General features: G+C 46.6%; 1 protein-coding gene and 1 long non-coding RNA gene across 3 annotated transcripts in view; one reads left to right on the top strand and one right to left on the bottom strand.

The window, feature by feature from the left end:
* The window catches only part of CROT (carnitine O-octanoyltransferase), a 109,253-nt gene that overhangs the window by 56,875 nt on the left and 30,639 nt on the right, over nt 1-21,739 (top strand). Inside the window, exon 1 of one of the 2 annotated variants that reach the window (XM_065586923.1) lies at nt 19,396-19,554. The exons of the other annotated variant lie outside the window; for it this stretch is intronic. The gene's annotated coding sequence lies outside the window, so the exon portion shown is untranslated. Of the gene's footprint in view, nt 1-19,395; nt 19,555-21,739 lie in introns of those variants that run through there. 2 annotated transcript variants of the gene reach the window in all.
* LOC135981290 (uncharacterized) lies at nt 7,016-14,535 on the bottom strand. Its single transcript, XR_010598251.1, has 3 exons — nt 9,113-14,535; nt 8,805-8,996; nt 7,016-7,280 (listed from the first exon to the last, which is right to left on the bottom strand). It is a non-coding gene; the product is annotated as an uncharacterized LOC135981290 (long non-coding RNA).

Raw genomic sequence — 21,739 nt, forward strand, 5'->3', positions numbered from 1 at the left:
ATCGTCTCTACTAAGGTTTGTACCCATGCATCTGTTACCACCTTCCCTTCCCAGGCACTAGGCAGTTCCACTCCCAACCACCAACTTTCAGGCATGCGCATTTGCCTTCCAGTCATAACTTCAAAGGGAGTGTACCCATGTATCGCCTTAGAGCCTCTTCGAGCCATTAAAATGATTGGTAGTTTTTCATCCCAATTCCTTCCTGAGCTCTTTACTTGTTTTTTCAAAGCTTCCGTTAGTGTGTGATTGGTTCGTTCAACTTGTCCTGAGGACTCAGGGTGTCCAGCTATGTGGAAACATTGCTTAATGTCTAAAGCCTTACATAGCTCTTGCATAACATCTCCCACAAATCTGAATCAATTACTCTGAGAATTCCCATTCTTGAGAAAACTATGTTAAAGAGCTGCTTAGTGGTGACCAAGGCAGTGTTGTTTTCAGTAGGGATGGCTTCCACCCATTTGGAGAAGGGATCTACTATTACCAGGCAGTATTTATTCCCTCTACTGGTGGTGGGTAAAGGTACTATGTAATCTATCTGAATCTGGGACCAGGGACCCTCTTTCTTTGGTGCCCCAATGCATTTTTTTGAACCTGGTGATCAGCATTAACTATGGTGCACTGCAGGCAATTATCACACCACTGATCTATATCCGCTTTCATGCCTGGCCACCAACCTGTATCTTTAACCCTATTTAAAGTACCCTGTTTTCCGCTATGCCCTTGCTCATGCACAAACTGAATCAGGTGTTCCCTCCCCCCCCATACCTGGCATCCACTGCCCACTATATGTCTCCAACCTGCTCAATTCTGAATTTTCCTGTGGGATCTTTCCCTGTCTTGTTTAAGGACCGGATTTCTGTATCCCCATCTCGAAAGGTACTTAAATCCAAGGTATCTAATTCCTTTGCCTAAGGTTTTTCACTGGGTAGTTACTACCTCTATTTGCTCTACCTGGTCTGTCTCTCTAGTGCGGTTTCTAGTAGCAGCAGCTTTGGCTAAGGCATCAGCTCTGTTGTTCCAGTGTGCTTCTTCTGAGTGATTTTTCTGATGCCCCTTTGTGTGAGTCACCCAGGTGTCCCCAGTTCTTTCCTTGATAACCTGTTTATCAGTGGGTCTCCCTCCGGAGATCCACCGAGGACTTAGAATGTTTGCTGATGCCCTGGTGTCCGCTAGCTATTGGGCTAATCTCCCTGGGTTCCCTGCTGTAGCCCTCACAGTGGGTCTCCCCCATACGTGATAATCCCATTCTCTTCTGTCTGGGGTAATGAATCAGAGAGAGCTGCCAGCATCTTTTTTCGAATTAGGTAAGTTTCAGGGGCCACTCCTGGTTTCTGCTTTTCCATTATATATAGTTTCTTGAGGAAAGAAGCAGGCGGTAATATTTTGAGAGCAGCCAAGGTTTTTTTCCTCCAGCCATCTCTACTTCCTTTATCTCACTAATGATCCCAGCCAAAAGCCCTTTCACACAGTCACAGTATTGCTCTAAAATCTTTACGTTTAAGGCACAACTCTTAACTCCTTATTGCACGGTCCTACAGTTATTCTAAGCACGATTCTTAACTTAAAAGTTACAGGACGTTACCAAGTATTCTGTGAGCGAGGGACTGTTAGCGGGCTTATTCCTTCACTCTCCCATTTCCCTGGTCCTTTTTGCGTGAACAGAGAGCAACAATACCCCAAGTCCAAAGGCGCAAACAATTCGATGTTTATTGGGGTGAACTTCCAGCAAGTTAAATCCAAGTTCCTTTTTCCTTATTTTTGAATCCCAACTTACTTCCTGTTTGTCCCTAATTTATATAGTAATATTCTCAGCTATACCTTAACCAATCATTTTACTGAAATTTACCTAACCAATCCTAACATATTGTAACATGATTAGCTAATCAATTATATCCCACCACCTTAATTAGTTTACATCCAGCAAAATTAATTATACAGCAGACAGAAACGACCACAGAACCAGACAGAGACCATGCAAATAAACAATAGCAAAGTGGGAACTATAATGACAAAACAATACAGAAGTGAGGATTTCACAACTACATCTATAAATGGCAATGCTCCTACTAATACAGCCCAATATGCCATTGGCCTTCTTGGCAAAGAGGATACACTGCTGATTTACATCCAGCTTCTCATCCACTGTAATCCCCAGGTCCTTTTCTGAAGAACTGCTGCTTAGCCATTCGGTCCCCAGCCTGTAGCGATGCATGGGATTCTTCCTTCTTAAATGTAGGGCTCTGCACTTGTCCTTGTTGAACCTCATCATCTTTTCGCCCAATCCTCCAATTTGTCTAGGTCCCTTTAGATCCTATCCCTACCCTCCAGCATATTTAGCTCTCCCCCCAGCTTAGTATCATCCGCAAACTTGCTGAGGGTGCAATTCATCCCATCATCCAGATCATTAATAAAGATGTTGAACAAAACTGGCCTCAGGACCGACCCCTGGGGCACTCTGCTTGATACCAGCTGCCAACTAGACATTAAGCCGTTGATCACTACCCGTTGAGCCCGACAATCTAGCCAGTTTTCTATCCATCTTATAGTCCATTCATACAATCCATACTTTTTTAACTTGCTGGCAAGTATACTGTGGGAGACCATATCAAAAGCTTTGCTAAAGTTAAGATATATCACATCCACCGCTTGGTCCATATCCACAGAGCCAGTTATCTCATCATAGAAGGCAATCAGATTGGTCAGGCATGACTTGCCCTTGCTGAATCCATGTTGACTGTTCCTGATCACCTTCCTCTCCTCCAAGTGCTTCTATATATATATATATATATATAAAAATCAAGAGCAAGGTTTCGCCTGACTCTGCAACAAAATAAGACTGGGATTTCCCTAAATAAGAACATAAGAATGGCCCTACTGGGTCAGAGCAAAGGTCCATCCAACTCAGTATCCTGTCTACCGACAGTGGCCAATGCCAGGTGCCCCAGAGGGAGTGAACCTAACAGGTAATGATCAAGTGATCTCTCTCCTGCCATCCATCTCCACCCTCTGACAAACAGAGGCTAGGGACCTGCAACTGTCGGACTGTTTTGAAGGTGCTGGGACTCATTGACCTGAAGCTGTGTTCTTAAGCAATATGCTGTCTCATGTTCCAGCCCCACCCCTCTTCCATATTTTACACAGGACTTGAATAAGGATCTGGGTTTTGACAGGCTGTATGTGACAAAATATATTGAGCAGAGGTGAAAGTAAGCCGGTAAAGCATACTGGTAAGAAAGTGGCCGCCGGTGCGGGCCAGTACACAGCCGACGTTAAAGCTCTGCCGTGGCAGCGCTTTAAGCACTGAACCAGCAGGGCCGTTGATGGGGCGGGGAGAGGTGGAAGGGGCAGCTGCCCTGGGGCCTGGCAATTTAAAAGGGCCTGGCTGGAGCCCCGGGCCTTTTAAATCGCTGCTGGAGCCTGGGCAGTGCAGGCCGGGCAGTGCTGAAGGGCTGTCTGGGGGAGTCTGACCCCAGCCCCACCGCTTACGCCTGAGGCCCCGCCCCTTCCGGGGGCCAAGAGCCCCTCCCCGCTTGCCCAGGAGCCCAGCCGCCCTGCGTACCGTTAAGTCCTTTAGGTTACTTTCACCCCTGATATTGAGTCTCCCCAAATGATACGTCCCTGCCACCTTTAGTTCATTATAAAGAAATGATAATATGCTCGCCCCAGAGGTTAACCTTTATTTTAGTCTCACAAATATTTTACCTCAGTTTTATGTTCTGTTTTCTTTATTACTTAACATGCAATATTCATGTAAAAATCAACAGAAAGCAATATTCAATCAAATTGCAAGTCCAGCTGCAATGTTTTCACAGAAATTATATAATAGTTACAAATGAAGAAATCTATAGGAACTTTGGTTTGTTAGATTAATTAAGAACAGGAAAAATGGTGAAATTAATCAAAATTTGTTTAATTCTATTACAGATTTTAAAACATTTGGTATGATTAGAAGTGTGTGCTTTGCTTGTTACACAACAAAAAGACTAAGATGACACTTTCAGCATACTTGGCTCCCGAATAATCATTTTTATTAATTATATGCAAACATATAAGGCTTAGCTTAATGCATACTGCTGCTCGGAATAGTTTCTGATGGCTTCTAAAATACAGAAAACTGAAAACCACTAGAGAGCTCACAAACTACTAGGAAAACTACCCTATTTCTAAACAGTACAATTAGTTGAAACAGCTAGTGTCTTTTGTGTTGCTGTGGGACTCGTACAGCAGCAATGTGGCTTGATATACTTTAATGGAATTTGGAGAACTGTATCTGTGTCTAGAGTATCTCCATCTCTGTTACCTTTTAATTCCAAAAATGCCAACCCTCAGTGGAAAATTACAAACTGGTTCCTAGTGTTGCCTATAATCTGGACATCTTTGTACCAATAATGACAGTACCTTTCTTTAATAAATTATACTGTATGCAAATCATTTTGATGACTTCCATTGAACTGATCAATATTTGAAACAGTATTAATGCTATATTCAAGTTACATGGAAAAGTGCTACAGAGAGGGCAGATGGAAGTTTTTCCAGGATAGGGACATTTCAGTTTTGTCTGAATAGTCAGCAGATGGCATTTGAGAAGACACAGGTCACTACTTTGAGATGCATCCACCAAAATGCATCTTGTTTTCTTTCAACTTATGTGCTATCATGCACAAAAATCTCTGATGGAAATAGCCAACAGTCAAATTTTTGAGTCTTTCTGTGATCAGATGTAACTGCATGTGTAATGAGTAAGATGCATGGTTCACCATTAATGAAATGATATGTATGCCATTGATGTAATCCATTACCCCTTTTCACTGTGATTCTGAAATTGTAAAATAAGTAAAGAAAGTGATATTTATTATAAAAACATTTTTAAAGTTAATTGAGCAATTGTTGCTGTTGTTTGTGCTGATCACTAATGACACCTATATTTAAGCATTCCTAAGGATTTGTATAAGACTCTGTTTTCCACAGAATGGAAGTTTCTTCATAAATTTCTGCATAGAATTTCTGTATAAATTGGTGCTTTCTACCTCTCCATAAGCAAGGTTTACGATCTGTAATCCTGACATGACCAATTACTGCACCAAATATCCACACGGAGGGGAGAACTTTGATAAAGTGTGTGCAGAAGGGCCGGTAACAGGTTTCAGAGTTTTCAGGCCAGAAGAGTCTATTAAGTCATGTAGTCTGACCTCCTGTATAACATCATAGAATTTCATCCAGTTACTCCTGAACTGAGTCCAGTAACAAGTTGTGTTTGACTAAAATATATCGTCCAGAATGGCATCCACTTTTGATTTTAAGACATTAAAAGAGGAAGACTACTTTACTTCCCTTAATAGTCTGTTCTGAAGGTTAATCACCCTCACTGTTAAAAAATTGTGTCTAATTTGAATTTGTCTGGCTTCAGCTTCCAGCCATTGCTTCTTGCTCTGCCTTTCTCTGCTAGATTAAAGAGCCCTCTAGTACCCGTATTTTGTTCACATGAAGGTATTTATACACCACAACCAAGTCACATCTCAATCTTGTTTTTAATAAGCTAAACCGATTAAGCTTTTTAACTTTGTCACTGTAAAGTATTTTTTCTAGCTCTTGATTTAGTTTTGTGGCTCTTTTTTGTGCAATTTTTCAATTTTTCAACATCCTTTTAAAAATGTGGGCATCAGAACTGGATGCAGTATTCTAGCATCGATCTCACCAATGCCATAAAAAGAGGTAAAATCACCTCCCTACTCGTTTCTCCCATTTATACATCCAAGAATCTCATTAGCCCTTGATGCCAAAGCATTGCACTGTGAGCTCATGTTCAGTTGCTTATTCACTTCATTAATTACTTGATTAATGGAGTGGTGGAGTATACTTGTAAAATCTGTGGTGCCACCAAGCTCTTTGGCAGACAGGGTTAGAATTCAAAATGAACTTGACAAACTGGAGAACTGGTCTGAAAGCAACAAAATGAAATACAATAAAGACAAGTTCAAAGGACTACACTTAGGAAGGACAAATCAAGTGAACAAATACAAAATGGGGAATGACTGACTAGGCAGCAGTACTACAGAAAAGGATCTGTGGGTTATAGTGTATCACAAATTGAAGATGAGCCACCAATGTGCTGCAGTGGCCAAAAGGCTAGTATAATTCTGGGGTGTAATAATTGGAATGTCATGTATAAGATTTGGGAGGTAATTGCTCTGCTCGGCACTGCTGAGGCTTCAGCTGGAGTGCTGTGTCCAGTTTTGGGCACTATACTTTAAGAAAGACATGGTCTAATACAGATATGGGCAAACATCCGTCCCATGGGACCGTCCTGCCCGGCCCCTGAGCTCCCGGACGGGGAGCCTAGTCCCCAGCCCCTCCCCCACTGTCCCTCCTCCCCCGCAGGAACGCTGGTCGCGCTCTGGCCCGCTGCTTCCGCAGGGCAGCATGGGGAGCACAGCTGGCTCTGGCCGGGTGTAGAGGCTGCGAGCTCCTGCTGTTCGTAAGGGGGTGGGGAGTGGGGGCGTTGGGTAAGGGAGCAGGGGCTCCTGGGGGGCAGTCAGGAAGGAGGGGGTGGTTGGATGGGGCAGAGGTTCTGGGGGGGCAGTCAGGGGATGGGGAACAGGGAGGGTTGGGAGTGGGAGTCCTGGGGGGCCTGTCAGGGGACAGGGAGCAGGGGGGGGCTAGATAAGAGGGTGGGATCCCGGGGTGCAGTTAGGGGTGGGGGGGGTCCCAGGAGAGGGTGCTCAGGGGATGAGGAGCAGAGGGCGGTTGGAAAAGCGGTGGGAGTCCTGGGGGGGCTGTCAGCAGGCGGGAGTATGGATAGGGGTCAGGGCGGTCAGGGGACAGGGGGGTTGGATAGGGGGCAGGGGTTCTCGGAGGGGGTGGTCAGGGAACAAGGAGCGGGGGGTATTGGATGGGTCGTGAGATCTGAGGGGGGCAGTCAGGGGGCGGGAAGTGGGAGGGGGCAGATGGGGGCGGGGGCCAGGCTGTTTGGGGAGGCACAGCCTTCCCTACCTGGCCCTCCATACAGTTAGCCCACTTAAAAAAACTAAACATCAAAAATAACCTTCTTGAGGTCCAGCTTAAAGGTTACAAGCAAAACAAAAGGCATTTGGAGTTAGCACAGAGGAATCTACAAGCCAATAAGAAATAAACAGAAATAAATCTAAATCACATCTTTCTAAACATTTCTGATCTACTTACATATCTGGGTTGTTAAATAAGTAGTTCTAGATATGATCTGATGATTTTCATATCTGGCCTTCAGCTTCTCACAGCATAACTGCTCCCTGTTCCCCTCTTTCCTGGAGAACAACACACAGACAAAGGGGAATCTTGTTTTCAATTTTAAAAAGTTCTAGCTGTCCCATTGGCTCTTTTGGTCAGGTGCCCACTCCTTTTCTTTTACCTAGGCTCGGAGACTTTTTTAACCCTTTCAGGTAAAACAAGCAGAGAACAGCCACCAAGAGGGACTTTATATCTAACTCGCTGGCTGGGTGTCCATAAAAGGGAGCTCCCCCCCACCCCCGCACCTCTTATTTATCACAATTGCGGGTCAGGATTGTATGTAACCTCTCTGGGCGGAGATGTGACGGATGTGAGGCCTGGGAGTTCAAAGGGCTATATTGAAAAAGTGCCGCACTTTTTTGGCTTTTGGGACAATAAATGTAAAGTGTATTTGCTGGGGAATACTCAGGGAGTGGTTAATATAAATTGCCCACCTGCAGTTATGCAAAAACCCAGCCTTTTGAAGCTAGAGGAGGAGAGGGTGATTGTCTGCATCTGTTCCCGGAAACTGACAATCCCAAGATGCATAAAGAAATAGGTTGATCTGCCTAGCCTCTGTTCTGAATATGAGACAGTTAACCACTGGGAAAACCTTATTGTGTGTTTTGAAGGACTGACACCCATCAGACACCCCAGGTTGTAGTTGGGGGTGACTTCTGGTAAGCTTTTTTAGTGTGGGTGTAGGTCTTCTGTTGTTTTTCATATGCTTTCTCTATAATGCTTTCACTTTAAGAATAAACGTGCTTGCTTAGAAAGAGCCATATAGTAACTTGTAACCATGGGCAGTTACACAGTTCATAGCCTTCAGAGAGAAAGCAAAGTGCAGGCGCTAACCTGTTTAGGTAATCTGGGAGTATCACAGTGTAGGCAGGGATCTGTGCAGCCTGGAAATACATTGGTCAGGAGGGAGTGGAGACGCAGGTCTCTGCCATAAAGAGCTGATGACCAAGAGCCAGAAACTTAAAAGTGGGTGCCCTTCATGGACTACAGAGGGAGAATACAGGTGCCATAGCCCTGAAACTGTGACATTTAGTCTTGAGAAAAGAAGACTAAGAGGAGACTTAATAGCAGTCTTCAGATATGTTAAGGGCTGTTATAAAGAGGATGGTGATCAATTGTTCTTCATGTCCACTGAAGGTAGGACAAGAAGAAATTGGCTTAATCTGCCCAGCATGGGGCAGAGCGGTGACTGCGGGTGGGGGGACCCCCTGCGTTGGTGGAGGGTCCTGCCGGAAAAGGGAAGAGTCCGTCCATCTGAGGCAGAAGGGCAGCCTGGGTCAGCCTTCCCTGGCATTAGTGGATGAGGGGCACTAGGACCCTGTGGCGGCAGTTGATGCTGGGAGCCATCGGAGCAGAGTGCAGCATGAAGCTGCAGGGGACAGCCGCCCGCTGCCCAGGGTGCAGGCAGGGACGCTCAGGAGACACGTGCAGGGGCGGCAGGCGAGTCCGGGAGAGAGGCTCGGCCCTGAACATTGGTGGAGCCGGGCCCCCAGGCCCAGAATATTGTTGGAGCCCGGGCACCACGGGCCCATATAACTCACCATCCCAGCAGGGCCGGTGCAACCCATGAGGCAACCTAGGCGGTCGCCTAGGGCGCTGCGATTTGAGGGGTGGCGACCATGGCGGTATTTCGGTGATGGGACCTTCCGCTGCCTCTGTGGGGGGGGCGGCATTTTGGGGCGGGACCTTCTGCCGCCTAGGGTGGCGGAAAAGCTGGCGGCGCTCCTGCGTCCCTGGCAAGGGAGATTTAGTTTAGATATTAGGAAAACATTCGAACTATAAGGGTAAACTTCCAAGGGAGATTATGGAATCCCCATCATTGTTAAGACTAGAATAAACAAATATTTACCCAAGATGGTCTAGGTGTTCCTAGTCAGAGGGGCTGGCATAGATGACTCTTGAGGTCCCTTTCAGCTCTATATTTCTATGATTCTAAAAGGCAAAAATATCAAGAAAGCAGAACAGTTCACTTACCTGAGCAGCATCATACTAGTCAGTGGAGACATCAAGAAAGAAGTAACATCAAGGGTAGGTAAGGCATTCACTGCATTTGCTAAGATCCTCAACATATGGAAATCACAGATATACAGTACTAAATAAAACTGAGAATTTTCAACTCAGTCGTAATCATAGTGCTAAGCATAATCTTAATGGAGATTTTATCAAATGTTAGATTAGAAAACTAAATGCCTTTGAAAATAAATGCCTATGAAAAATTCTAGGCGTTGGATGCAAAAACTTTATTACAAACAAAGAAAGCTGAGAAATTACCAGCCAGCATCTTGGCGTCACTAGAAATAAACAGAAGCACTGGACAGATTTGGGGCATGTACTCTGGGAGCCAACATACAATCTGATTTTTAAATTAAAAAATGGGGAGGAGGATTTTAAGCTTATTAGTGTTCTTTGGTATTTATTTATTTATTCATTCATTTCTTTATTTGTTCAAACAATGCCCCAAAGCATGCTACTAAAACAGGTTCCTGCATGAGGGCCTTACAATCTGAGTAAATAATATACAAACGGAGGACTGGACTAGGAAGCAACACTGCACCGCTTAATCCTATTATAGTTTGATAAACCATGCCTGACTGTCCCAACATACAGTACTTTACCCTTTAGTGTTTCCTACTTGGCCTGCTCTATCTTATTTTTCCACTGGTAATTCCAGACAACCCTTGTTCACTTACTCACTGTCTTATTCCAAACCTTGTCAACCCACTGATTTTAAGCCTTTCCTAAATTCAGTCCTTGCCCACTTTGTGAAACCCTAAAGGAGAGGGTAATATTGGGGCCGTTAGGCATAGTTTCGGTAATTAATAAGGATAGCTGTGAGGCAATGTTGTTTCCTTCTTTATTTCTTTGTCTGGTTACCCCACTCTACCTGCCCACATTGTTGCTTTTGCAGCACCTACTTCTTGGGTGGTATAGTCCCATGCTCTTCACCTCCACCCCACATGAATAACATCTTTGAAAAACTGAAGAAAACTTCAGTAAATTTGGATTGTCTGAGAGAGACCAATAAGGCTGAAGACTTACAGTATAAATCCTTTGATTTTGAGTAACATCCTTCTAGTACATTCAAAAACTGCCCGATGATCAGTTCTCAGATTATAAGCAAGTAGGACTTCCCTTCACCATTTAAAGCACATTGGTCCCTACCTCCACCTTTCAAGTGCTGCGGTGTGGGTCACAGGCCTCTAATATAAGAGGCGCTATTCTCCGATATGAAGGGCACAACATGAAACTTCATTCTCATCACAGTATCCCTTGCCTCCATGATTCCTTTCCTGCTCTATTTTCCTCATTCCACATCCTAATCCCTGTTACCTGCTAGCTTCTTTAGGGGAAAATGTCCTGTATTCTAATTCCCATTTGGTGCTGGATCATTTGAATTTTGCTGCAATATACTGTGGCCCATTGTCTGAGCATAACGTGCCAGGTATGCTAGACCTTGCAAAATGACCGTTCAGTTTCCTGATCACAGTGTCCTCCAGATAGTCTACCTCCCAGAAATTGGAGTAGTAATCTACTGTGACCTTGTAGTTCCTGTTATTGACAGTGAACAGGTCTGTTCTGACTTTCTCTCAAGGTTGGGTGTCAATTTCATGGTGCTGTAAAGTCTCTTGAGTCTTTTGTTGTTGATCACTCTAATCTTTGCATATCTCACACTGTTCCATGTACACTGTCAATTGGGCATTCATGCTTGGCCAGTAGATATACTCACTGGCTCATCTCAGAAGTGCCTCTATATCTAGGTGTGAAGCATGTCATCATCTGTTACATGATGTCATCTCTTAAATCTGGGGGATTACTGCTCAGTCCACTTTAAACAAAATTCCATCTTGCACATAGAGCTCATCCCTCATGTGGTGGTAGGGTGTAACCTCCTGTGGCATTTGCTCGTAGCAGTCTGGTCAACTCTGGAGTATGAATCATTTTACTGCCTGTTGTGTCCCATCTTGTTCAGTGTTTTGTTGGACTGCCTGGCACCTCCTATCAGAGACATGAAGGCTTTGAAGCAGGTTGAGAGATTCTCTCTTGTTCTGCAGAGCCATCGGTCTTGTATAACAGCATGCTTTGTAGTTAGTTGGGTGCACACAGCAGTGGCTTGTTCATGATGCTTTCTAATGGCTTGTGATCAGACTGCACATCCACCCTGCACCCAGAGATAAACTGATGGAATCGTTCCATTCGAAAGAGCATAGTCAGTAGCTCCTTTTCTAGCTAAGTATTTCCCCTTTCGGTGCCTGTCAAGGTTCTACTAGCAAATGGCTTTGCATCACTGCTGCTCCTAGGCCTCCTTCTGAGGCATCACACTGTAGTTCTGTGTCACAGGGTTGTAGTACTTTAGGACCCGTGCCCCACTTATGATTTTTGTTACTCTTTCAAATGCCATTTCTTGGGTCTGTGACCATTCCCATGCTGAATCATTGAGTAATAACTGTCTCAAGAGTTCACAATCTTCTACTAGGTGTGTGAAGAATCTGAAAGGATAGTTGGCCATCCCTATAAATCACTGGACTTCCTTCAGATCCTTTGATCAGGGCATCTTTTTTAATTACTCTCAATTTCTTGGTATCTGGCCAGAGCCCCTCAGGGGTAAACAGATGTCTGATGCAGGTGACCTCAGTTCTCCTTAGCTTCAGTTTGTCAGCATTCAGCCTAATATTCCAGTCCTGGCACTTGTTTAGCAGTTGCTTCAGTTTGGTATCATGGTTGTGGACTGCCTCTTCCTTATCATTTCTATTTCCTCTAGTGCCCAGTTTAGTTTACACTGGAACACCACTGAGGCTGGTATGATGCCCATAGGTATTAACACCCAGCAATATCTGCCAAAAAGCGTGGCAAAGGTTGTCAAATGGCTTTACGGCTCATCTAACTCAATATGCCAAAACTCATTCTTGATGTCACAAACACTGGACACTTTTGCCCTGGATTGATTGGTAGAAAGTCTTCAATCATTGGTAATGGGTAGTAACTCCTTTCCCAAGCTTGGTTAAGTAGATCAATGCAGAAATGTTTACCAGTTTTCTTACCATTTCGATGCTACTGATCCACTGTGTGCTAGTTTCAGCAGATGTAATGATGCTTCTAATTTGCAGCTTGCCAGTTCCTTCTTCAATGGCTCCACTAGGGCTAATGGCTCTCTATGTGTCTGTAGTCTCAGGGCTGCACATGCAGGGGTCTATTTCTAACTTCAACTTGGCCTCTAGGCATCCATTTTCTTGAAATATGGCCTTATACTCTGCTAGACAGGGACCATGGTGACTGTTCTCCCTCCTCTCTTAGGTTGAGGATATTGTGGTCTTGCACTACCATGGTGCATAGCAGTGGATAATACTCCTGTATGTCAGCATTTATAAATTCCCAGAGATAACATCTCTTGTTTCCTGGGTTTCTTATCAACACAGCCTGCATTTGCCCACTAATCCTCAGAATGGTTTTATTGTACCTCACCAGTACTTGGACACATTTCTGTAGTCCAATCTTGATCTGTATTAGTGTAGCTGAGATTACATTGAAGCTGGCTCTGCAAGTCAGATGGAATTGAACTAGTCACTGATCCAACAACACAGCTATAAATATGGCAGTTGAATGGCAGGAAGTCGTCTTCTGCTAAAGTCACACTGCAGACATCCTCCTGTTCATTGGAAATCTCTACATCCCATCCTCAATCACTGTATGCGCTACGTATTTTTTTCTTATTGATGTACCAGTGGCATTAAGACATAAAGTGGTTTTATTTCCTATAGCTCTTGCACAGTTGCCCATAGGTGGGCATTTTTCTTTCTGACTCTTGGTAGGCGGAAAGGTTTACACACCGAGCCATGGTGCCTGCATTCTCAGTCAGTCTGTGTCTGTCCTGCTTCCTGGGTTCCTTTAGCTTGAAACTGTGTACTTGTTCTGCACTAACGTTACTCATTGTTTTGATTCTTTCCCTGGATAGTTCAGCTGCCCTTGCTATTTGGAGGCATTTCTCTAGGGTTAGATCTGTTTCTTTCAATGATCTCCCTTGTTAGCTGGAATCACATGCTTTATAAACTATTCTGTCTCTAATTAGTGAGTCATTTATGTCTCCAAAGTTACATTTAGATGCCAGATGTATAATATAAGTATCTATTCCCTATTCTGTTTCTTGGTTTCAGATTAAAAAATAAACCCAGTATCTCTCTACAGTCTCATTCTGTCTAGGGTCACAGTATTCCTCAGACACCTTGATTAGCTGTTCCAGTGTTTTGGGCATTGTTCCTGGCAATAGTGTCTCACTCAGTTCTATTCTTTTCCCCCAATGAGATAGTAAACAAGCTTTAACTTCATTGTTTTATCTTTATCCCCCATAGTCAGCTCTATATACAGAATCCATTTTTGCTTCAGTGCTTGTGCAAGGTATTTTGTCTGTAAATCCAAATTTCCCAGTGGTCTGAGTCCCTTTATGCCCCCTGCCTTGCTCTCTTTCTAGATGGTGCTTTGTATTCCTTTTAATCACATTCTTTGCCTTATTGTGGGTCTTACGAGACTGACTGCAACCACCATGTTTCTTGCACCACATGTTGTGTGATAACTTAGAAGACTGTGCTTGTAAAACTAAACTGGCTCTTTATTAAGAGAACTATTTAAAGAGGTATAAGGTAGAGCAACTACAGCTAGCATTCAAGCCATGTGTATATGGATCAACATCCTGGTGCCTCACCCAAACTCTTCCCTCTGCAACCTGTGCTCCTCCCTCCAAGTTCCATGCAGGTTGCTACATCTGAGATCAAAGTGTATCCTTTAGAACCTATATTGTGGGATTTTGGTGGGACGCTTTCCTGAAATAAAATCACTGGAAAAGTGAACCTAAATTAAGGGTTATTTAATAATTGTGTGTGTTTCCAGGAAAACTAAGATAAATTCAGTAAATCATATCTGCGGAATCCTCCCTTCTGCCTTGTCCCATACTATATCTGACATTTTCTGAAAGCGTGTGGCACTACAGTATTACATCCTATAAGATACATAAGTTGTATGTATAGGGACATATTAATGTACATGCTAATGTTTGTTATTGTTTATACAAACATTTGCTTTACTCTCTAAAATTTGCAAAGTCTTATCTATCTAGAGTGGACAGGAACATTGGAAATCCTGTATGCTATAAATCAGTGCAGCGTGCATACAATTAAAATGACCATTACTTAGTATTGTGATGACCAACCTGCTATTATTTTTATTATTCATATCGTGGTAGTGCCCAGAGGCCTTCGTCAGGATCCAAGAGCCAGAACGCCGTGCCGGACTGGACCGGCTTCCGCGGCGGTGATTTAAAGGGCCCAGGGCTCCAGCCGCTCCAGGGAGCCCCAGGCCTTTAAAGTGCCGCTGGAGCTCCGGCAGCCGGGCTCCCACAGAGATTTAACGGTCCCGGAGCTCCTGCCACTGCGGGGAGCCCCAGGCCCTTTAAATCCCCACCAGAGCTCCAGCAGCCAGGCTCCCACAGTGATTTAAAGGGCCCGGAGCTCCATGGCGGCCGGAGCCCCGAGCCCTTTAATTCGCCCCTGAGCCCCCAGCTGCCTCTGCAGCTGGAAGCTCCCGGGTGATTTAAAGGCCCTGGGGCTCCCAGCCACAGCCAGAGCCCCAGGGCCTTTAAATCTTGAAAGGCCCTTCCTCTTCCGGTTGAGGCCACGCCCCCCCTCAGGACTCCGGTGTACCGGTAAGTTACTTTCACCCCTGCCCACTGCCCAGAGCATTGCGCTGGCAACAGAGCGAGCGAGCTGAGGCTGCAGGGGAGGGGAGACAGCAGGGGAGGGGCTGGGGGCTAGCCTCCAAGGCCAGGAGCCGGGCAGGATGGTCCCGCAGGCCGTAGTTTGCTCACCTCTGGAATAGATTCACTTGTGTTTTGGCTGAGTTGGTGTGCAATTGGCTCGTAGTGTAATAACTAGAAAGCCCAGACACCACCAATGTTAGCATTGCATTGATCTGTGCAAAATTCTTGGCTTGAGCAGTGACGCACAGGTCATCAGCATAGATAAAACTTCTTGTGCGAAGATGGATTGGTTGATCATTCATGTAGATGATGAAGAATATTGGTGAGAATACACTCACTTGTGGTAGGCCATTTTTCTGTGGCCGCCAGCAGCTCTGCTTCCTGTATAGTTCAATGTAAAAATGTTGGTTCTCTAGTAGAGATTGTATCAATCGTATGAGGTAGTGATCTTTCATCATGTTGTATAATTTAGTGAGGAGACTTAGATGATTCATTATGTCATATGCTGCTGATAGGTCGACAAACACAGTACCTTGTTACCATACTACCCAGGGTTGTGAGTTCAATCCTTGAGGGGGCCACTTGGGGATCTGGGGCAAAATCAGTACTTGGTCCTGCTAGTGAAGGCAGGGGGCTGGACTCGATGACCTTTCAAGGTCCCTTCCAGTTCTAGGAGATGGGATATCTCCATTAATTTCAATTTCAATTTTTTACTTCAAAGCCATCCTCGGTGTATTGAGTGATATTCAGCACATGACTGCTGAATTACTTGCCTGGCTGGAAACCAGCTTGCTCTGGGATTTGAGTGCTTTTCAACGAGTGGTGATAGGTGGTTAAGGATGAGACACGCATATAGTTCGTAGAAATGACATAGTCATGATATAGGTCTGAAGTTCTTTAACTCAATTGCATTCTTTCCCAGCTTCAGAAGTGCCATAACACGTGCTCATCACCAGATCTTGGGTACTTTGTATGTGGTTGATAATGTGTTAAACAACTTGAGTAACCAGTTCTTTATTGCTGGTCTTGATTTGTACTTGATTTGTTCAGTATAAATGTAATCTAGACAGGCAATTTTGCCATTCCCAATTCCAGAAGTTAATTTGGTCATTGTATACTGTGCCCCAAAGTTATATGTTTTCTGGTCTTCCTGACAGATAAGCCATATCTTGGTGGAGACTAGTTAACACTTTGTACAATCACCACCAGCAAAGCTTGCAGTTAGTCCTAATAATTGTGGCAGGCAAAGAAATTAGAGTAATCCACCCAGTAGTCCCACTGGGATTACAGATTAATGGTAACTCAGTAATGTACTCCAGAGATCCTAACACTTGGGCCTGGCAGAAAGATAATGTGTGGAACACAGTAAATGTAAAAGGGTGTAGAAGAAAAGAAGGTTTGGGCTATATCTGTGAAGACCAAGCATTGGAGGAACATGATGAATGCATCTTCCCACAACCTGGGAATAAGTCTCACTGTTCCTTCGATGTTATTCAGGAAGAGAGGTCTGTTATTGTCTATGTTGGTAAAGCATGTGGGTGTGAGTAAGAACAAGATGTAATATTGTATTGATTAATGGACATTGCATTCAACCCAGGGTACCTTATGTTAATCGCTGTTTCTGTAATGTAACCACTATTGTTAGTTGTGATATTAATTTTACTCTGCCTATATGGACTGTAAGACTATCCTGAGCTCTACAAGGAGGTTTTCCACCCTTTCACTGGGCCTGGGTCTCACTGCCATTAAGGGACTATTAACTCATCCCTTTTTACAAACTGAGCTACAGAAGCTCCAAACTTTGGGGGAGAATAGCAAACTTGAGATTCAACACCACAACCAGGAGATCTCTAGGCTAGCAGCTACACTTAAAAACACAGGCCATCACTCCTGGTGGGAGACTTTGCTTGGGTGGAGCCCCAGTGCAACAGGTTTTTTCAATATCATGCTTCACCCCATTGTGGTGATCATCGGTTTCCAAATTATACTAGCAATTGGTCTGGTTCTACTGTTTTGCTTGATCCAACGACTGATGACGTGGCTGCAATGGATTGAAGATCAGCCCTGGTATCATGGAGTAAGGATGTGATGGGGATAGTTGCTCAGCGCAAGCACCCCATCAATGTGGGAACTTGTTACCTACCAGCTCTGTGTTCTTGGGGAACCAGGGCACAGTAGCCAGCCTGTCTGACTCACGAAAGACCTTCTCCACCCCCCAGCCTCTGCTTCATCCAAAGCCGATCAGAAGAAAGACTTACAAAAAGCAATGAAAAGGCAGTGAGAGACACACCTAAACCCATCAGGACAAAGTTGACAGAATTAAGGAAACTCCCCTAGCCTCATTTGCATCGAAGATGGGACAGGGAGGCATCTCTATGAGCATACAGAATGGAGAACAGAGATTCCCAGGCAAGAACCGCACTGAACTCTGGGACCAGAAAAGCAGGGAAGCACTTGCATGATGGGGGAATCTCTGCTCCAGATGTTAATGAACCCATGCCTGCACACACCCAGCTCAGTAGTTATCAGACCAATTCTAGTAATAAATCCTTTATTGGTATCCAAAATACTGAAGTTGCCTAATTGCATTGTGAGCTCCCTGAAAGGAACACCGCCCATAGCCAGGAATGATCAGTTCCTACTGTCTAGCCTGAACAAAACAATTTTGGTATACTCCCTTGAGCCATCAGTTTACCCAAAACAAATCTAGTGTTCTCCCTTGAACCATTGTTGTTTCCCTACAAAAACCCCTACCCATGCTCAAGTAAGTGTTCTGATGCACGGATCTAAAATCTGCATCAGTTCCATTGGGACTTCATCTTCTCCTGACTGCGTACCGGGGGCTCTGCCTGTCTCCAGCATTCTGGTCCCTCTGCTATCACGACCACCTGGGAACCCCAACTGGTTCAAGCTTCACGGAGTGGTGAGAACCCAACTCTCTCTCTCTAGGTATAGCCTTCTGACCCTGATTTGTGTGATCAGTTATAGTTCTGTAAAACTGACTTTTATAATCAAATGTATGTTAGATTTATTATAACCGTGTTGTTTGTTTGGCTCCCCTTGTATGGTTATTACCTGGCAATACATAACTTTCATGGTTAAGCTGGTTGCTTCTCTCTCTCTCTCTGCAGCAATGCTCCTTGTACCTAAGCTAAAGATCCCTACAGTGCCCAAAAATCCTGTGGGGTTTGCTCGTCAAGTGGGTTACTACCAGAACAATTGTAACGTGAAAATGGGGATAAGAACGTGCTGAACCTGGGGCATAGGGGGTTGGCAGCTTGGAAGTGTTGCTCGACCCAGCCTGCTCAGGTGTACTCTATTCTGGTGCGGTGCCCACGGCATATGAGGGTGACAGCTTGGAGAACCTGCTGAGACCAAGGACATATAAGGAGTCAGCTTGGGAGTACTGATTAACCTGGTCCTCTCAGACGTGCTCTGTTAATGTGTGTGTTCGTCTGATTCTGGGGCGGAAGAACCCAGCCTTAGGGAACCTAGGTCCTGCAGGATAGCTCCATTAGGAGGGAACTTGCAGAAGGGAGAAGTAGAGCTCCGCATGAGAACATATAAGTGACACAAGCAGTACATTGATAGAATTACAGAACCGCCCCCACCCCAGAAGAGTAACCCTAATAAATGAGCATACCCCAAAGTAACAGGCAAATCTGGTAACACTGTGGGGTGAGCGAGACTGGTGTGTGTGTGTGTGGGGGGGGGGGCGTGGGGTGAGCAAGGCTGGGGCATGTGTGTGGTGGTGTCCCCATGGGGTGAGCGAGGCCGGGGTCCCTGTGGGTGAGCAGGGCTGGAGCATATGTGTGGGGACAACCCCCCCCGCAGGGTAGGGTGACCAGACAGCAAGTGTGAAAAATCGGGACAGGGGGTGGGGGTAATAGGATCCTATATAAGAAAAAAAACCAAAAATCGGGACTGTCCCTATAAAATCGGGACATCTGGTCACCCTACCGCAGGGTAAGCAGGAATGGTTGTGTGTGTGCGGGTGGGGTCCCCATGCGGTTAGCGGGGCTGGGACGTGTGTGAGGAGGGGTCCCAGTGGGGTGTGAGCCAGACCAGGGTGTGTGTGCGGGCATGGTCCCTGTGGGGTGAGCGATGCCGGGGGATGTGTGTGTGTGGGGGGGAGGGACCCCGCAGCTGCAGGGTGAGCGGAGATGGGGCATGTGTGCAAGGGGTGTTCCCGTGGGGTGAACGGGATCGGGGCGTGTGTGTGTGCGGGGGGGTTCTGGTGGGGTGAGCGGGGCCGGGGTGTGTGCGCGCGCCCGGGTGGGGGACATCTGGGGGGGCTGAGCGGGGCCAGGAGCCGACTGGGGCTGTGACACGTTCCCGCCGGCTAGCGGAGGGCGGCTTTGGGGAGCGGCGGCGTTTCAGGGAAGCGTGTCTCCAGTCCCTGCACAGGGCGCGGCACAGGGCCTCCCGCCGCCCCGCCTACTCTGAAGCAAGGCGAGGCCTCGGCGGCGCTTGCTGCTACTGTGCTCCACGTCACTGTGCGGCTGCGGGGCGGCCGGAGCTGGCGGCGGCGCGCGCGCAGGGGCGAGGTGAGCTCGGCGGTGGGCCCGCTCGGGGGGGGATAGTCCCCTTGCCCGGGGCCTGCAGCGCGAACCGGGCAGCGCCCGAGCCCCGTTCGCTGTTCCCGCCGGCAGGGCTGCACCGAGCTGGCGGCTGTTGCGGGGGGCGAGGCCAGACCCCCTCGGACACGGCTGTCCCTGCAGCGCGGGATGGGCTCCGGGGAGGGAGCCTGGGTGCCCGAAAGGCCAGGGCCGGGGCGTAGCGAGCTGCCTGCACGTACTCACCCGTCAGCGCCGTGTGCCTCGGCCGGGGGACCGGGCCCCAAACAACCCCTGGGGCAGAGCTCTTAGAAACCCCAGCACCTGGCCCACAGCTGCCCCCGCTTAACTACCCCAGGGCCGCTCGTCTGGCCACAGGCCCAGGAACAAACTGAGTAAGGCTAATGTCCCCTCCCCGCTGCCAGTCTGCATACCCCTGTCCTGTGCCCAGGCTAGGCTGAGGCCCCGTTGAGTATGTTCCTTATTTGTTCCGTGCTTAGGGGTGCCTGGCGTTTACAGACTAATGCAAGGGGCAGGCCACAGCCCCATGCGTTTCACAGTCTAAGGTCTTGTCTGCAGTTAAAAGGCTGCAGCTGCGTGGCTGTAGTACTTTAGTGAAGTATCCGGGTAGCCTGATGAGAATGCCTGCATTTGTAGTTTTCACTCCATGCATCTGAAGAAGTGGTTTTTTTTACCCACGAAAGCTTATGCCCAAATAAATCCGTTAGTCTTTAAGGTGCCACCGGACTTCTCGTTGTTTTCACTTTAGTGACGACACTCCCATCCACATAGGTAATCCACCCCCACCTTCCCAGAGTGGGTAGCTATGTCCCTGGGTGAAGCCCTCTTGTTGGCATAGTGCTCTCTGCACCTAGAGTTAGGTTGTTATAACTGCATCACGCAGGTGTGGAAAATCCTAAGCGATGTAGCTATATCAACATAATTTGATAGTGTCGACCCAGCCTAAGTGTGACGTAACACTATAATAAAGGAATTACAGTAGTACAAAGGTTATAGAAAAGCAGTATTTGTTATGTGCACATTTAAAAAACAATATCTTGGTTTTAAAAAATCAAATATCAAATGTTATGGATGGTGTTTAGACTGTAAAACTGCAAAAACCAGTAATGAACAATTAATATCTGACTGTAAACAGACTAATATGAATTATGAACACAAAGGGTAAGTGCTAGATGCTTTCCATCTTTCCCAAAATATATTTCTAGCTCTAAAATTTTACTGTTTACATATTTCATTACTGGAGCACCCACTGGACCGGGGTGGCCAACATGTGGCTCTGGAGCCGCATGCGGCTCTCATAGGTTAATATGCGGCTTCTTGCATAGGCACTGACTCCGGGGCTGGAGCTATAGATGCTAACTTTCCAATGTGCCGGGGAGTGTTCAATGCTCAACCCCCTGCTCTGCCCCAGGCCCTGCCCTCACTCCACCCCTTCCCCATAGCCTGCCATGCCCTTACTCTTCCCCACGCCCCTGCAGAGCCTCCTGTGCACCGCGTAACAGCTGATCGCAGCAGGCGGGAGGCACTGATTGGTGGGGCTGCCGATGGGCAAGGGTTGCTGCAGGTTGGAGTCGGGGGAGCGGATGGGGAGCTGCTGACATATTACTGTGGCTCTTTGGCAATGTACATTGGTAAATTCTGGCTCCTTCTCAGGCTCAGGTTGGCCGCCCCTGCACTGGACAATTCAGTACCCCTGAGATGTTATCAGAGGAACTGTAAACAGCCTCTAAGTAATAGATTCCCCATTTTGTTTTGCGCATCCCTCCCCCATTCTGAGTGTTGTGCCACCAAGAGACTTTTCTGGCCCTGTTACCATTGTGTTGTTTCGTTTTTCTATTAGATATGTCCTTCCTTAGTGCAGAGAGCTGGGCTTAATGACCTCTTCTAGGTCCCTACACGTGGGCGGCTCCAGGCACCAGCACACCAAGCGCGTGCCTGGGGCGGCAAGCCGCAGGGGGCGGCCTGCCAGTCACTGTGAGGGTGGCAGGCAGGCGGCTTTCAGCGGCATGCCTGCGGGAGGTCTGCCGGTCCCGCGGCTTCGGCGGCAATTCGGCGGTGGGGACGCCGATGGTGCGGCACCGGCGGAACTCTCGCAGGCAAGCCGCCGAATTTGCGTTACCAGCGGATCGCCCGCAGGCGTGCCACCAAAAGCTGC

Source organism: Chrysemys picta, chromosome 2 (genome assembly GCF_011386835.1).
Source record: "Chrysemys picta bellii isolate R12L10 chromosome 2, ASM1138683v2, whole genome shotgun sequence".
Taxonomy (NCBI): domain Eukaryota; kingdom Metazoa; phylum Chordata; order Testudines; family Emydidae; genus Chrysemys; species Chrysemys picta.